This window comes from Pinus tabuliformis, chromosome 5_2 (assembly GCF_031772625.1).
Source record: "Pinus tabuliformis cultivar Carrire ecotype Pingquan chromosome 5_2, CPIR1, whole genome shotgun sequence".
Taxonomy (NCBI): Eukaryota; Viridiplantae; Streptophyta; class Pinopsida; order Pinales; family Pinaceae; genus Pinus; species Pinus tabuliformis.
The window spans coordinates 767,808,645-767,825,165 of NC_142306.1; positions in this window are offsets into that span (position 1 = coordinate 767,808,645).

Here is a 16,521-nt window from a genome sequence, read left to right on the forward strand (position 1 = left end):
AGGAAGCTTCCAAAATGACACTTGGATCAGGGAATTCGACTGGTGATGAGTAAGAGGGTCTGGATCTCCAAGTGGAAGCAAGAACCTCCAAGTGGACTCAAGAACTGAAGAATAACTGAAGTGAGAGAGGACACTAGTCAGCTCTCAAGCTGACTCATCCTTTCTCCAAAACTCCTATATATAGAGCTCTCTCAAGAGGTCTAAGGGGGCTGGAATCTTGTGAATGTAAGGAAGTGCTGTTGGTTTGAGTTTAGAACTATTGGGTGATTTTCTTTGAAGGAGGTGAAGAGGAGATTTCTTTCTGCTGGGAAGGTGATGCTAGATTGGGCCTCTTATGGTTGTATCACTTCCTGAACTTTACTTCTTCCATTAATAAAGCATTTGAGGTTCTTCTATATGCATGTGTCTCAATGATGTATTGTTATACTTGTGTATTTGATTTATTCTAATCCTTGAATCAATTATGAATGTATGCTTCTTGTAGTTTCCCTCTCTTGCCATTTTGCAGGATCTTGGTGTAGCTGGGCCAATGAAAGAGCAAGGAGCTGGGAGCAAGCAGCAAGGAGAGAAGATTGGATCAACCATTAGCGAAAGACATCGGTTAGTGGATCTCTTTCTCCCCTATTTTACTTTCATAAAGAAGAAATCTTAGATAGCTTTGCTTCGGTTGTTGCTGAGGTACTATCACCCTTAGAGTGGGATAGGGTCATTCCGTATTGGATACTTTTCCCAACAACAAATTGGCGACTCCGCTGGGGAACGTATCTTGTTGGTTGTTTGTGTTTTTGCTATTCATTTCCTAAACACAGGGAGTACCGAATCGAACTGCATTTGGATCTTTCAAATGCAAAGTAGAGGGCAGCTACTCTAGCTCAGTTTCTGGGCATGTTTATGATTTGAAGAGCTGATCCACAAGGACTCTGAACAGCTCTTAGTGATAGCTTTTCATCCTCCTAATTACCCTTTAGTGTGTACTTGATTGATAGCTTTTGATTTGGCCAAAAACTGTGAATTTTTTAGCAATCTGTAACCCGGAAACCCAGAGAAACGAGAGTTTCTCTCTTCATTGCAGGCACTGTGAGGGCAGTCTGCATTTCGTCGCAGGTCCCGAAGGGGCTACCTGCGCTGAATGTCAAACTGACAGTGTACTACCTGCGCTGAGCCAGTTTTGCCTTGTGCAACTGGGGTTCTCTGCTGTTTATTGCCCTATTTTCATCCTTGTTTTTCCAGCCTGTTATCAGTCAATGTACCTATCTGAAACCACCTTTCCTTGCCACTATTCCGCCTCAGTTGTATAAAGAAATTGTATTTGTTCTTTTTGTATTTCTTACATCATTTGCAGTTTTCCATAACGAAAGTGAACTAGTCTTGCTGTGGCCTCTTAGATCTAGACCTGTGATAAGTGTCGTTTTGATCTTAAGAGTTAGTTTGTTTGTCGTTCATAGGTGATTGAGCTTTTGATTTCTTCATATGGTTTGAATTTATGTATTTCTAGTGTCGAAACTAGTAAATCTTAAGGTGTCTTTTGATTTTGGACAAAAGCTTGTTTACTTTCACTTGAAATTGAATTCAAAGTTATACAACAGCTTTCTTTTTGTAGTACATCAACATTAAGAAAGAGAAAAGAAATACCTGCATTGTGCATGTGCATTTTGACAGCTTGTATGTTGATTTAGGAAAAAGTGCATTAGTGTGTGCTCTATGATCTGTGTGAAAAGATGATGTCTTTCTTTTCCCTCAGTAGTTAAGATTTTCATAAGTCGAAAAGATTGAAAAAGCTTGCTTATCATCTTAGACTGCATTTAGGAATTTGTATCATACATCTCGTGGTGAACCTTGAAAGGAAAACTTTAAAAAGATCAACTTAAAATATATTGAATGAACCTAACAACGCTTTGAAACAGAACGCAAACACATAGAGGTCTAAGCTAGAGACGTGTTCCGGCGTCGTTAAACGTAGTGACTGTCGATCTCGAAGAAGGTGGGTGATTCCTCCTGAGAGTCGGTGGCACTAATACGGAATTGTGCTCCCACGTACCGTCGCGTATATATTGGGAGACCCCTATAGGAACAAAGCCTTTATCCATAGGAAGCCGTGTCGGCCACCCTACTGATCGCAATGCAGTGAACACAGCATTCACGAAGATCGACCACCCGTACCGTAAAACGTATTCTGTGGTTTTGCGAAAGGTTTGGCACACCCTTTGCCTAGATCTCCAGAGTAGTTTCTTTTGGCCTTTTTCAAACTCTATAACTGAAAAAGTCCATCCGAGCATTTGTCACTTCGGGCTCGTTAAAACATCGAAGGAGACTAGAGTCATCTTTAGCTTTTTCTCGACTCTTAAATAGTGAAAAAGCAAGTTATGTCTAAAAGTGTCTAATAAAATTCATTCAATTCGGAAACACAAATTTCCCCTTTTTAATATTTTAGTTGATCGAGTAATCCGCAATCATGGAAGAAATTCAATTGAAACCCCGTTGTTCGTGGAGGCTTATGAGTCAACCGTCTTTGTCTACGGAATCGAAAACAGTACGGACAAAGCGAACTCGTTTAACCGGTTCAAAATCTCCTATAAAAGTTAGAACAAGTGTTCCAACTACATCTGAGGTTCCGGTTACTCCAAACATTTCTGGAAACCCTGCCTCTATAGAAGAAGTTCAACAGCCACAGAAGGACAGTAATATTGATCCTAGTCTGGGGGCAAATACTTGTATAACTGAACCAGTTCCATCTGTAACCGGTCCAGAGAGTTTTGTTCCTCAAACAACTGTCGTTGTCGAAACAACCACTTCTTCGGCACCAGAAATATTTTACGGACCTGACGGTATTCCCCTTCCACCGAGTTTGATTGCGATAGAGGAAATTGCAGAGGATCCACAAGCAAGTACTCCAACTCATTTTGGAGTCGGGGTCACTCTATTTCCTTCATCAGAGGCTAATCCACCACAAGTGGAAGTTCCTGTAGAATCGCTAGGCAATCTATTGGATAGACTTAAAATGTCTGAACAACCGTCATCATCTAGGACTGTGTCAAATGACACAGCGATAGCAGAAGCCCCTGCCGTCACTCCGACAATGTTTGCCGGCATACCAGCTGTCCCGACTAGCTCACAACAGCTAGAAGGAGTCCACCAAGGGACTATTTCGACAGTGTGGTATGTTCCAGTTTGTTCATCCGGAGTAATACCCGGCAACTCTTATGTTGAGACTCGCCAAATTGATCCATTTGGAGGTCAATTTGGGCAATCCAGTCCCCAAGGACAATCAATCCCCTTGAGTTCCAGATTGCTACCGTATGGGGGGCAGTATGCCCTTTCGTTACCCCCTCTGGGAGGGTACCCATACGTGAGTTCACAACAATATTCAGGTTATACTGGAATTTCATCAAGTAGTTGGGTACCTATGCTACCTCAACAACCAATGATTGTATATTCTATGCAACAGTGTGTACCTATGATGAACATCCCAACCACACCGGCTATTGTAACAGTGTCACAAGTTCAAGCGATGCCTATTGCATGTCAACCTCAGATTTCTCAGGTTGTAGTGCAACAACCCCTTGAACATGGGTCACAACCACAATCGCCAACTGGTGGGGCGACATAGGTCCAAACGGGTACAATTACCCCACACCTTGGTCCAATGGTTAGCATAGCACAACAGAACATGGCTTCACAACCATGGCTTGTGCAATACCAACAACCGCAATTCCAGCAGGTATATCAAGGTTCTGAGCAGCAGATCTTTGCCAACAATGGACAACCGTATATCCAAAACGGTCAAAACCAACCACTTTACAGTGGTCAAGTCCACCAACTGTATCAGTCATACCAACATCAATTACATTATGCTGGTATGCAAAGACCCGCTGCTCAAGCGATTCCATCGTACCCTGGTTACGCTTCGCCTAACCTGAATCAACAGTTACCATTCGTGGCAACTTTAGAGTTACCCGATCTACACTGGTTAACCAACGATCCGATTGCTTATGCCCCTTGGTGGCCAACGATTCCTCATAAACTTCCATCTGACATTCCTAAATTCAATGGAAATCCAGGTGAAGACCCATCGAATCACGTGATGACTTTTCATCTGTGGTGTTCGTCGAACACCCTAAACGACGATTCGATAAGGCTTCGCCTTTTTCAGAGGACATTGACAGGTCCAGCGGCTAAATGGTATATTGAATTACCTAGATCCTCTTTCGACAATTTTAGCTCCCTAGCCACGAATTTCTTAACCCATTTTCAATTACCGATAAGGTATGAAACGAGAACAGAAATATTAACCAACTTCAAGCAGACAACTGCCACCCATATATCTGATCATATACATGAGTGGCATCGTCTTCATAGGATGGTGAAAACATATGTTCCCGATCAGCTGTTAGCTGAGTGGTTTATAAAGTCGTTACTTCCTGCTATAACAGAAGATGTGGCAAAGGGGGGAGTCGTAACAGAGGAGCAAGTTATCGCTCGTGCTCAGTATTTGGACTTAGTTTATACTCAGTCCGGCACGCTCTATGACAAAATACCTGACGCTCCTAGACCGGAATTTTCAATTCCTCCTCCTCCTAAATCAAATAGTGACTCTCATGCCGGTGATGGCGTGATTGGCATAGAAAACGCGAAATCGATAAAGGCTTCGTCAAAGAAAGCCCATAAGAATTCGGATCAAAATGCAAAAGAAGAAATTCTTGCTTCGGAAGTAAATGCCGTATCAGCAGATAAGGGCAAAGAAACCAATCAACCAGGAAGCAAGAAGAAGCAAAACAAAGGGAAGAAGAAGAAACAGGGTGAGTCATCTCTTGGAAAAAATTCTTCAAACCCTCCTGGGAAAGGGAAACAAAATTATCCATGTCAAATATGTGATGATGAGGATCATTACACAAGGAATTGCCCATTCAAAGCTAAGTTAAAGAGGTTCTTTAAAAGTTCCCAAACCTCAGCTGTGTTAACTGATCCATTTCCCAACCCAGGTCAAAATCTGGTTGATAGTCGAAATGCTTCCCCGTCGCAAGTACTTATGTTGTCGGTTTCAAAACAGCAGAATGATGCTTTGATTTCGACAAGGAATAAAGATTACGGGAATCCTCAGCTGTCGAACGACAAAGGTAAAGATCAACCAAGTAGTTCGACAATAACTTCGATAGAAGTTCTACCACCCATCATTCCTGAATTAACAATAAAACCGCCAAAGGGTGTAGTACACAAGTCGAAATTTAATCCTTGCGCCAGAGCGGCGCAACATTATAACATAGTGGAAGATTTGGCACAATCGCCATCCGCTATGTCGACTCTTGAGGTACTACAAAATTGTCCATCCCAAAGGCAGGCGTTGTTATCGGCTATTGGTGGGATTGATCCTAAGGATTCCAATCTTGTATCCTTTGATCACAAAGGATACGATCCTCAGTTACCAGCTCAACTAGCTTTCCTTATTCAAGTGAAAGCCCTCAACAAAACTGTTCACAGAACAATTATTTATGAGGGAGCATCAACATGTATTATGTCGATGAGTTGCTGGAAAACTTTAGGATCTCCAACCTTGTCGCGATCTTCGACAACATTAAAAGCTTTCGACGAAAGGACTTATACCCTGAACGATATCCTTAATAACTTGAAGGTTGAACTGGGGGGAAAAACAGTAGAAATTGATGTTGAGGTCATCGATGGAAATCTCGACTACAACATCCTACTGGGTAGACCATGGATTTATGCCATGGCAGCTGTTGTGTTGACTTATTTTAGGAAGATCGCATTCCCATTTGAAGGAGGGATTACGGTCGTCGACCAACAAAACTTCCTCCCTAATAGTTCACAAGTTACAGGAAGCATTCCCATGATCCATGAGAGCAACCATTCACTTCAAGATATCGGAGTAGGATTATTGAAAGACCCCAGATTGATGGGAACTTTCGCGCTACCACCTCCTATTTACATAAGAAATGTACCGTTTGTAGCAACCTGCAACATGATATCTTCCACGAAGGTCGCAAAAGACAATGTCAGCATGGATCATACAATGGTTTTGCCCCCAATCCCTTTAGAAATATTGTAGCAATCAATGTTTCAAGCATGGGAGGCGAACCCAAATGAACGCTCGACAAGTGTTTGGGTAGATAGGTCTAGAGAATATGGTACCTCATTAGATCCTTGGTCGAAAGTACATGGGACTGACGAAGGAATCTTACAATCAATGTTGATTGAGGGGGCACCATGGAATGATCACCACCATTGTTCCCTTCTTCCGGAATATGAAGAAGATACTCAAAGTGACCTTTATCACCCTTCAGTTTTTGAATTCCTAACAGATACTGTAAACACGGCGGATTCCGAGCGAAACTTATCCAATATTGAAGAGACTATAGCCATAAATATCTCGACTAAAACAGATGTTGTAGAGAATATTTATGTCGGCAAAGGTTGTTCCCCTTCAGAATTGGAAATATATAACGCTCTTTTTAGCGAATTCAGAGATGTCTTTGCTTGGTCATATGATGAAATGCCAGGCATTGACTCGAGTATAGTTGAACATGAAATTAAAATGTATCCTGATGTCAAACCAGTAAGACAACGGCTTCGGCAGGTGCACCCCAAGAAAGTCGCCGCCATTAAGGCAGAAGTTGAAAAACTTCTCCATGCTGGATTCATCTACCCGGTTCCTCTAACCGATTGGGTATCGAATATTGTCCCTGTTATGAAGAAACAAGGGACGATTAGAGTGTGTGTCGATTATAGGGATGTAAACCAAGCTTGTCCGAAGGACAACTATCCTACACCCTTCATCGACCAGATAATTGATGAATGCGCCGGATGTGAAATCTTTTCATTTATGGATGGATTTTTCGGGTATAATCAAATAAATATCCGCCCACAGGACCAGTCAAAGACTGCATTTATTTGTCCGTGGGGCACATTCGCTTATCGAAAATTACCCTTTGGTTTAAAGAACGTAAGGGTGACGTTTCAGAGGGCAATGAATTATGCCTTCCATGACATCAAGAACATTGTTCAACCTTATCTCGATGACCTTCCGGCTCATTCGCGAAAGCGGACTGATCATCCGCAGCATTTAAGAGCGATATTTCTACATTGCCGACACTACAAGATAAGATTCAATCCACACAAATGTGTGTTTTGCGTCAGTTTTGGTCGTTTACTTGGCTTTGTGGTCTCTAAGGATGGGATTCGTCTCGACCCCTGCAAGGTTCAGGCAATCATTAATTTGCCTCCACCTTCAAATTTGCTTCAGATTCAGAAACTCCAAGGGAAAGCGAACTTTCTGAGGAGGTTCATTCCAAATTACGCAGAAATTGCTAAAGGTTATACTCGTCTTTTGAAAAAGGATATACCTTTCGTCTGGGACTAGGTGGCGCAAGCTTCCTTTGATGCTCTGAAAGATTGTCTAGTAAAAGCATCATTAATGTACGCCCTGGACTATCAAAGAGATTTTAACCTGTATCTGGCTGCAGCGGATACGACCATTGCGATGGTTTTAGTTCAAGAAGTCGATGGAATTGAACATCCTATATATTATTTGAGTAAAAACTTAAATGATACAGAAAGTAAATATTCTTATGCTGAAAAACTAGCGCTTGCAGCTGTTCAAGCGATTCAAAGGTTTCGACATTATGTCCTCTTTCGGAAAACTACCATCTTGTCAAATTGCAACCCCATGACTTATATACTGTCACGACAGTTGCTAGGGGGCAAATATTCAAAATGGATAGCAATCCTTCAAGAGTTTGATCTGGAATTTGTAAAGTCCAAATCAAAGAAAGCTCTATTTTTCGCAGAATTATTGTGTGATCTCCCATCGTCGTCCAACGATGAAACATCAGAAGAGTCAATCGTGGACGAAAGTTTATTTCTGATATCTACAAGCGATGAGTGGTATGGAGATATCATAGTTTATCTCCAAACCCAAAAATTCAGGCCAAACACCTCTCACTCCGAACAAAAATGTACACGATACCAAGCAAAAGACTACATGATCGTCGGTGATATACTTTACCGTCGTGGTATCGATACAGTTCTGAGGAGATGCCTTACCCATGAGGAGGCCGAAAAAGCCCTAAATAAATGTCATTCAGGCGCGTGTGGGGGGCATCAATCTGGATATGCAACAGCACAAAAAATCTTATGAGCAGGATACTTCTGGCCAACCATGTTCAAAGATTGCATAACCGCAGTCAGAAGTTGCCATTCTTGTCAAATTTTTGATAGAAAAACCAGAAGACCACCCGCACCTTTATAGCCAATAGTTGTTGTTGGGCCTTTCGCCAAGTGGGCATCGATTTCATGCAATGTAACCCCACCTCGACCGGGGGGCATGGGTATATTATAGTCGTTGTTGACTATTTTACCAAATGGGCCGAGGCGATGCCTACATTGGATAACACTGGTGAAACAACTGCCCTTTTCTTTTTCAATCATGTAGTCGCCAGGTTCGGCGTACCACAGGCTATAGTTACAGATCATGGATCGCATTTCCGCAATCACATGATGGTCGAATTAGCTGCCAAGCTAGGGCTATCTCACGACAGCTCTACCGCGTATTATCCGCAAGCCAATGGAAAAGTTGAAGCAATCAACAAAATCCTGAAGTGTATGTTGCAAAGGATGATCGGAGTTCATAAAAGAAGGTGGCACCTAATCCTGTACTCAGCTTTGTGGGCTTACCGAATGTCAGTAAAGAACGCAATCGGGTTCACACCTTTTCAACTGGTGTATGGCCTGGAAGAAGTCTTGCCAATCCAGTGCGAAATTTCGTCACTTAAACTCGCAATTGATCTCCTCCCCGGAACTTCAAAAGAAGAGGCTCGTTTCTTGGAATTAATCCAATTGGATGAAACCCGTCGTGATGCCGCTTTGGCTAACGAAGCCCATAAGAAACGAGTCAAGGCTCAGTTCGACAAAAGTGTCAAACCCTGTGTCTTCTTAGAAGGTGATTTGGTCTTGCTTTATGACCAAGAATCCGATAAATTGGGAGCAGGTAAATTCAAATCCTTATGGATGGGCCCCTATATTGTTAAAAGGGTGTTAGCAAAAGGAGCCTACGAGTTAATGGATTATGACGGAATTCCACTGGCGCAGCCCCGTAACGGGCTGTACCTCAAGCGTTACTATGCTTAAATAGTAACCTGTATGCTTTTGTTGTATTTTGTTTTCGCTAAAGTATTTGTTCTGGTCGAGTGATCCCCCTTTTTCATTTGTTGCAGATGTCGAACCTTCTGGAGACATGTGTTGGATATGCCGACGGAGCGAGTCGTAGTTCGCGGAACCTATCCTCCGCAGCCTGGGCCATTTTTGATCCAAGCGGCGAGTTAGTAAGTTTCAGAGGTGTATGTATTGGGCAATCAATGAATAACATCGCTGAGTATAGCGCGTTGATATAACTACTCTCTGATGCCATTGCATGTGGCATATGCCGACTAATTGTCAGGCTAGACTCACAGCTCGTAATACTACAACTCAATGGTATATATTCCGTTCGCAATCCAGCTATTTATCGCATGTTCCTAAGGGTTAAGATTTTGGAAAGATAATTTGATTCAATTCAATATCAACATATTTCCAGAAACTTAAACACATTAACCGACTCATTAGCAAATTATGTGTTAGATAGACATCTGCGACATTCATAAAAGAGACATATCATCAATGATTGTACATATGGATCATATAACTCAACCAGAATAAAACTCGAAAATCAAAATATATATAAGCTGTTTATAGTTCATACATAATGTTCTGTAACCAAGACAAAATTGGTCATATGACCTAAAACTCAAAAAGTGCTAGGGGCACCCTAGCCTAGTGGTGCTCATGATAGCACGTCACGGCCTGTGCAATCATGCGCAAGAGACGAGTCCATCGTCTAGGCACGCCAGTATTATGTCGCTGCAGCTGTAAAGGTAACTCATCAATCCTCACATCGGGAATGCCGAGAGTAAGGCTCTCAACCTGCTCCTACACAGCTGTAAGGGTCTCAGTATTGTCAAGGTCATGAAGAATAACTCTCCTAGCAGGCTCCACTGCCGGGGCAACAACTGGCGGTCTCGGACGAACTGCTGGACGGACAGGACCAACATCTGCATGCACCCAAGAGTATGATTAAAAGTATTGATAGAATAAAGCACAACAACATTATGAATAAAACAGTAAACAGTGATATGGTCAAAGAGTTTACCAATAGCGCCCCACTGTTCGCCATCCGGTAACACCAAATCTGGATCACCTCGGAAATCCATACCCACATATGGATACTCAGAAAAGACCATCTCCTGGCGCTCGAACCACCTGAAGAAGGCATCAATAAAAGTAATCTGGGGTTGACCAGCATGCCTAGACATGTGATCGACCCACCTCTGCATGCGTGGCTCGGTCGGAGAAGGCAAGTCGAGTATAATATACTGAGGCTGCATCAGTGGGATTTTCTCCAAAGCAAAGGCAGTCAGAATAGAACCAAATCCAAAGTTCTTCAGCTTCCCGTCCTTCACTTTGGTAAACTGACTTTTCATCTGAACAAGTACTGCATCACACCAGTTGAATACTTTCGGTTGGAGACACTCCAAGGCGTGCTGCACATAAGATCTGTTGGCAACATGTAGAGCTGCGCTACCGGCCATCCTACCAATGGTATACAGAATGGACCTGAGAGACCTGTCAGTAATCTCACGGATAACAACCTTACCATCTCTGCTCGGCTGGGAACCTTCCCTGCAATACTGGCGGACATAATCTCTCACGGAATCGGTCCCCTGGGCCGTACCTGACAAGGAAAAGGGGGCACCTCGCCTTGACAATCCAGTCAAGAAGTACATGTCCTCTATGGTCAAGGGGATGGACTTTCCCCTAATCTGGAATACTTGGTTAATAGGATCCCAAGCATCAAGCATATACTGCAGCAAAGTGATCTGTGCTCTCATGCTAGAGATACAGAAAAACTTCAGCAAGCCACAGTTCCGCAGCGCGTTCACCGTGACAGGGTCATGGAGGGCAATCATGTCCTCCTCTTCATGTTCTCGTTCTCACCATGTAAGGGACATTTTCAAAACTGAAAAAGGAAACCATGAAAAGAAAGAGCTAGGGTTTAGCTCCTACCTGGTCCAGACGGCGCTGAAAATCGTCCGCAGAATCTCCCGGAATCAGCTGGTGAAAATCAAGGGGGAAGAGGCACCTCCAGAGCTCCAACAAACCAAATGCAAATGAAATGGTAAAATGAGAGGTAAAAACACCTTTTAATGGCTTTTTACGTAGTTAAAAGTGAAATATTAGGGTTATAATCTCATTTTCATGCAAATATTATTCATTTCTAACAAAGTTTGTTGCAGCAATTGAGAATGCAGTACTATCCTTGAAAAGAGAAAAGCTAGTAATGGTAAAAAATCAAAATTTGACCATATATTCGAGCAGTTTTAGCATAAAGTTCATGCTCGTTAAAAAATAAACACAAGATCCAAGCAGTTTTAACGTGTTCTTCATGCTCGTTAAAAAATAAATAAAAGCAGTGAGCAATGTTTCCCCCAGAGTTTAAGCTCATTTTTAAATAAAAAATAAACCTATCCCGGTAAATAACCACTGTGATCGTAAATTTATCAGCCATAAAAGCCTTGGTCGTGTTTGCACCTGCCACCTCCACCGTCATTTGGTCGATCATTCACCTCCATATGATTGTTTACCCATTTTGAGGAACAGCTGCGAAGAGTGATTTCACCTAGCCATCCTTGTGACACTGCCGTGATTGGAAAATTCCAACCTGTACCTGGAATCTGCTGCTCTCCCTGTTTATCGCTCGTTCCTCAAAAGACGAGTCTTCTTTGAGCTCTTTTCAACTGACTTGTAAAATATGAAAAGTTTGCCGAGTTTTGGCCTTCCAGCTCGTTAAAAGGACCGGAAGATCTATCCCTCGTCTAGATTTTAATCTTTTTGGACCTGAGGGATTATTGCACAAAAAGGTCGAGCGCTTGTTTTATTCGGCTCGTTAAAGTTATCGAAAACTCATCCCTTTTGTATTGTTTTATACTTTTTCGGACTTAAGGGATTAGATGACGAAAAAGGAATTTTGGAGTTAACTTTTTGTACCTTTTCAAACTCTCTAAAAATGAAAAGGACCGATTTTTCCTTGTCGTTAGACTCGTTAAAATGATTAAATAGCGACAAACTTGTCTTTAGACGAGAACGAGTTTCCCTATTGCTAGGCTCGCTAAAACATAGCGATGGGCTTGCCCGAAGGGTAGGTTATAGAACAAGCATATGTTATCCTCCTCAAGCTTGACAAAAATAAAGAGGTACTGGTCAGAAATGACTGGGGAAAAATTGGGAGAACCTCAAAGCTTTAATGGTAGCAAGTCGCTCTTGAACATGACACTTTTCCTCCGTACCACATCGGGTTGGGTTGTTTCATTCACCGGTCTCATTACCATGGTCTCGCCAAACCATCCACATTTGGGGTAATGCTATCGATCCATCGCATCAGTGTCGTTATATGTTCAAGAGATGTCATTCAGAAAGAGTCAACCGTGCCCCATCCACTGCCATACATTATCCTTCATCCATCCATGATCGCCACCCTGAATCATATGTCACAGATTATTTTCACCTCCATTAAAATCATTAGCTCCGTTCTGTGTCACTGATGTGGGATTCATTAAGGCCCTCCTTTGACAGATCGCTTCTTGTCGACTTCAGCTCATTATCCAAGAAGTTGATCTAGGAACACCCCCCTCAGTACTTTGAAGCTTGCATGCCTCAATGGCAAGTTTCTCACTTCCGGCGACAGGTATACATCAATGACCTTCGACCGAAAGATTCCGCGTGGTGTTCGACATCAAGTCATTTATTCACATCACGTAGATTGTACTGCCGTACCTTGAGGGTCATCATCATTATCGGTGATTCCTCTCGCGCTTGTTAACGGTTTACATCATTGACCGGTAATCAAGCGATGTCTTTCCATGTTCGACTTCAGCGCAATTGTCACATGGATCGACTTGTACTTAGAGTGAAGATCGAACGAGTTTGAAGACCCTGGATCTAGTTTCAACCATCCGGGCTGCGATATATATTCAGGAAATATAAAGACATTTGACATGTACATCATTGTAGCAGATGATCATCCTACTCAAAGGATGATAATTTCAGCAGAGAATTATCAGTCTACCATCAGACGATCATCTGTTCTATGTACCAAAATGAATTTATAAAGCTGAGCATGGGAATGCCTGCCTCAGCTAGATCATGAAAGCAGAATGAAAAATAATGTATTGTATTGTATTTTATTACAGGTCACCTCTCAGCGATTGAATGAACTTCGGATCCTCCTGATAAAGCATTTCACCCGATAAACGACCTCATACTTTAGGGGGCAACTGTTATAGACATTTTTGTGCCTTACAACATGAAGCATGAAATGTCCATAATCTAAGGGATCCAAAGTCCCTAAACATGTTGTTCCTACCCCTAGAGGAACAAGGTCAGCAAACCACAGCACTGAATAAAAGTTCTCAACCTGAAAACACTCAAAAACAAAGCAATTCTGGATCATGTCAACTGCTTCACTGAGCATATGCACTGAATGTCAAGTGCTCCACTGTCTACTTGCGCTGAATGTCAACTGCAAAGAAGGCTACCTGCGCTGGGCGAGTTTGGACATGTGGCACAGTCATTCCTCAAGGTGTCAATGCCCAGGAAGCTTCCAAAATGACACTTGGATCAGGGAATTTGACTGGTGATGAGTAAGAGGGTCTGGATCTCCAAGTGGAAGCAAGAACCTCCAAGTGGACTCAAGAACTGAAGAATAACTAAAGTGAGAGAGGACACTAGTCAGCTCTCAAGATGACTCATCCTTTCTCCAAAACTCCTATATATAGAGCTCTCTCAAGAGGTCTAAGGGGGCTGGAATCTTGTGAATGTAAGGAAGTGCTGTTGGTTTGAGTTTAGAACTATTGGGTGATTTGCTTTGAAGGAGGTGAAGAGGAGATTTCTTTCTGCTGGGAAGGTGATGCTGGATTGGGCCTCTTATGGTTGTATCACTTCCTGAACTTTACTTCTTCCATTAATAAAGCATTTGAGGTTCTTCTATATGCATGTGTCTCAATGATGTATTGTTATACTTGTGTATTTGATTTATTCTAATCCTTGAATCAATTATGAATGTATGCTTCTTGTAGCTTCCCTCTCTTGCCATTTTGCAGGATCTTGGTGTAGCTGGGCCAGTGAAAGAGCAAGGAGCTGGGAGCAAGCAGCAAGGAGAGAAGATTGGATCAACCATTAGCGAAAGACATCGGTTAGTGGATCTCTTTCTCCCCTATTTTACTTTCATAAAGAAGAAATCTTAGATAGCTTTGCTTCGGTTGTTGCTGAGGTACTATCACCCTTAGAGTGGGATAGGGTCATTCCGTATTGGATACTTTTCCCAACAACAAGAATTACCAGTGGGCACTAAGGGGGGAGAAACCAAAGGTTTTCCTCAACAAAACATAACCAGTGAGGTAGGAGCTATACCTTCCATGCTTTCCTGTTAAAAAGAAGAAAAATCATCATTTGATTAAGGAAATTGTAGTATAGGAGAATTGTATTTCAGAGTTAACACTCCATCCTCTCTCACCCACCATAATTCTTGATTTTTATTCATCCAAGACTCCACAATTACCAGGGAAAGATGACAGGGGGTTTTAACAAGAGAGAACCCACAAACACAGTGATAATTCACCAGCATCCTCTTGTAGTAGAAATTTTCACAAGGCACCAATGGATGGGGTTCTTTGAGAGGATGAGAGGATACAATGATGAGGTGGTTAGGGAATTTTCTCTCTCACTCACACCCCTCACTAGGATCCATGCCACTACTATGGTAAAAGGCCTATCAGTAGAAATCGCCCCTAAATTTATAAGAAGAATCACTACACTCATTTTAGGGTTACCTTGGAGAAAAGAAAATAAGGCTAACAACACCCTTACAAAGAAGAAATTCTTTTTGGAAGGGGAGGAGAAAAGACAAAAATGGGGTCAGAAGAGGAAGCATTCCATACCCTTGGAATGAAGTTAGTAACCACCTCATTAAATACATATCATGTGAAGGGAGATACAGTGTGGTGTATGGATACCACTTCAGACTCCTCCAAGAACTAATATTTGGAGCAAACGCACCTCCTCAAAATAAATTAAGTATACCCTAATTTCTTCTTCAATCACTGATAGATATGAGAATCAAAGTGCAAGAGGGAAAACATCCAAAACTAGCCCATCGTGGGTTGATCAAACTTATCCTAGATGATGCTCTACAAAACCTAAGACTCCCTATTACATGAAAAGCTTTCAGAGACATGCAGGTAGAGGGAGCAGTTCAAGCTCTTGAATATGACAAAATCCCCATTGCTAGTGAAAGGGATGAAGAAACAGAAGGAGAAAATGAAGAGGAAACAAAGGATGAGAAGGAGGAAGAAAAGGAGGAGGGAAATGAAGAAGAGACAGAAAAAGAAACAAAAGAAGAAAAAAATGAGCAGAGTGAAGAACTAGAGGAAGAAGAGAAAGAGAAAGGCAAGGATGATAAGGAGAATGGAAATGAGGAAATAAAATAGAAGAAAGAGAAGAGTTATATGGTTCAAGGTAGAGAAAGGGAATAATCACCAAGGGTATCTCCATAACCCACTGAGAAAGAGGTAGCAACTACTCTTACTGCCCTAAGTACACCTATCAACTCTAAAGGGAAAATACAAAGACAAACCCCACTGTACTTTAAGACAAGAAAGAGCACAGGGTTAGGCAAGGAAGACCTCAAAAACCCACCAAAACTCCTATTTTAATTGAAGAATCACCAAATAAGCAAGGAAAGATAGTTCCTCTTAATAAAAATCAAGGAGAAGGATCATCATGACAAACCTCTCCCAAATATCCCATCACATATGTTAGGAAGCCTGTCATAATGTCTACCTCATCAAAAGGGAAAGGTCTTCTACAAGAGACACATAAATACCTATAGGAAGTAGAGGACATCCTACAGGAAACTCTATTAAACCTACAGGAAACTCAGAAAATGGACCAAGAAGGTATCACTCAGCAAGAAACAAAGAAGGAAGACCCAAAACTCAGAGAACCTAGTCCACAACCCAACCTCAACTCTAACTATAGGTTCATTGAAGGGGGTAGGGTCATCCCACATAAGTTTTTCAACCCCTTATGCTTTGAACTTGAGAAAGAGAGGGCAAGGACACACAAGTGGATGCAAATTTCCAAATCAAAATGAGTGGTGGATGTAGGACACATGGATGAGAAATTGAATGAGATGGGCAGAGAAATGAGCATCATAAGGAATAGAGAGGCAATGATGAAAGCTTAGTTAGAAGCAAAAAATTCATGGCCAAGGGGAAAGTTACAAGAAAGGGAAAGCCAGTTGGCAACTATGGCCAGTTTATCCTTAGATGTAATCTAGTGCAGGATGCTAGAAAAGTCTTATTCCTTATATCTCAAGGAACAAAGGCTACAATTCCAAATTAAGACTTTAGCATAGACAGG